This window comes from Octopus sinensis, linkage group LG13, assembly GCF_006345805.1.
Source record: "Octopus sinensis linkage group LG13, ASM634580v1, whole genome shotgun sequence".
Taxonomy (NCBI): domain Eukaryota; kingdom Metazoa; phylum Mollusca; class Cephalopoda; order Octopoda; family Octopodidae; genus Octopus; species Octopus sinensis.
This window is the reverse complement of record NC_043009.1, coordinates 35591622-35594421: the sequence shown is the minus strand read 5'-3', so window position 1 is coordinate 35594421 and position 2800 is coordinate 35591622.

The following is a 2800-nucleotide window of genomic DNA, read 5'->3' as shown; positions in this document are numbered from 1 at the left end:
TATCAAAAACGTAGCAAGTTCCTTGACTGTCTTGGTCCCAAAATTGTTCACAAGTATTTTTGAAACCAGAAAAATAAAGGGAAAATATCAGTCTTGGTAAGCTCTGACAGTCTGAGGTTTCTCTCCCGCAACCTGCAAGTGGGAGAATTACTAAATATGTGTTTCACGTTTTATGCCTTAAAATATATCTCGCTGTAAAAACAGTGTTCTTTATATAATTTGATATTGATTCGATATTCTTAATTGAGATAAAATTGTTAATATGCACATTGTATATCGTCCTAACCACTCACCTTATTTGTCCTCTCCATTGTCACACGATTCTCTTGTAAACTCCATGTATGACTATTATTTGTATATATGGCCATAAGTGGCCAAAAAATGTTATTATTATAGACATTGTTGGCCTCGTAGGAAATTAAGAAATCAATATCTGTAACGTGAAAGCATACAATAAATCATGACAACAGCTACAATAATAAAATGAACAACTGCAATAACATAGCCACGACCGTCACTATTAACACTGCAATAACAACACAAACAATGAACGTGGAATACATTAACGACACGACAGCTGTAACACTACTTGTAACAGAAACAAAAATAACAACGTCGGCAATATTAACAATGGTATGTTCTCAAGCCAATGACTTCAATAGCAACCGTTGTATAAGCAAACATCATACAAAAGGAAAATTATTCGCAATGACATTGCAAAAATTAACAACGCAATTAATAACGACCAGTAACAAAAAGAAATCTACAATAGTGAAATAGAAACGCAACATGGAAAAAATTGAGGGAGCTCCCACAAAGTTGTTCGAACTTCTTGTAATGGTAGCTAGTTTCTTCCAAAGAACACCTACATATCATAGACAATGAACACATCGTTTAATATATAGTTTTGGATACAGTGTCCGAGAATGAATGGAACAGTCATGGGTAGAACTGTTTGGTCATATATCTACTTGATCAAAGGTAAGCTGCTGCTGGGCAACAACAAACTACTCTAACTACAACAATAACATAACTAATTAAAACACAAAAGTAGCAACACAAATAACTACAACAACTGCAAGAGTAAAAACAACAAAGACAACGAAAGCAACAACAATGCTAACAACTATAACAGCCAGTTAAATTAGCAACAGCACTAAAAACAGTAACATTAACAAGAGCATCATTTTAGAAGTCAGAGAAACAGTACAAGTAAACAGCAAAATACAAATGGTTTAAAATTTGGCATAAGGCGAGCAAGTTCAGTGAAGGGTGTTAGTCGATTATTTCGGCCCCAGTCGTCAACTGGTACTCATTTTTGCAGCCCCGAAATGATAACAGGTAAAGTCGATCTTGGCGGAATTTGAACCCAGAACATAAAGACTGACGAAATGCCGCTAAGCATTTTGTCCGGTTGTGTAACAATAACTATAACTACAACAACAGCAACACCACACACCACCGCCACCACCACCACCACCAACAACAAAAACACAAGCAAATGTAACGTTAACAACTACAACAAAACAGTAACTCTAAACATAAAATTTTCAATAAGAACAGAAACTACACCAACAATACGGTTACCAATAACAATAAAATGCCAATAGCAATAAAAGCCAAATCAATTACAGCGATAAAGCATGAATAAAACAACCACAACAGCTACCTGTAGAAAGAGCAGGGATCAACGGGCAATTCTCTTTGTGGTTGCTGGAGTTACTAGAGATAGCAGCCAAAGAAACCTGAAATAATACCTGATTGTGGTGACTGGTGAGGGACATAGAGGATAGATATAGTCCAGGGTACTCAAATACTGAGTGAAGAACAGTCATGGTGGTAACGCCTTTAATAACAGGTCTGCATAATCAGGGTTGTCCTGGAGCTATTTAACAACGACAACGTGCTACAACACTCACCAAAACTGTAGCTGCGATATAGTCACTCGATTTGTTAGGAATAACAGAGGACTAGGAATCCGTAAAAGAATAAGTGTTCATTTCTGGATTGTCTTTCATCGCATTTGTTCGACTAAACAACAACAAAGATTATGAAAAAGATCAACATTAATGAGATAAGTTACTTCAACAATGACCATAACCTTTCTACTATAGGCACAAGGCCTGACATATTGGGAGAGGTAAAGTCTATTGACCCAAGTACGTGACCGATACTTATGTTATTGACTACGGAAGAATGAAAGGAAAAGTCAGCTTCGGTGGAATTTGAACTCAGGACGTAACGTCAGAAGAAATGCAGTGGAAGCATTTTGTCTGGCATACTCGCGATTCTGATAGCTCGGCTCCTTATCTACAATATTTTATGGGAAGCAGCTGTTTTAGCAATTGTTACCATAACAACACCACCACCACCACCACCAACAACAACAACAACAACAATAACAGCAGTAGCTGCAGCAGTAGAAGTAGCAGTAATGATATTAGCAACTGTAACAAGACAACAACAGCAACAATAGAGGTAACCTTAGTGACATCAGTTACAATAATCACCATGATGTTAAAATCGGAATTGAGAAATTAGGAAAGTTTGTGTGCATGTGCATGTGATTTATTTGCTATGGTAGTGGTGCTGTTGCTAATATTGGTTGTTTTAGTGAGGACGTCGGTGTTGCTGGAGATGCTGGTCGAGTACTTGGCGCTGGTTTTATTGTTGTTGTGATGTCAGTGTTGATGGTCGTGATATTGTTACATATGATGGTGCTGGTAGAGGAGGGGCCAATGATTCTGGTGTTTAACTCGCTAAACTTTTGATCGAGCAGAACTATAATTAAAATGCATTC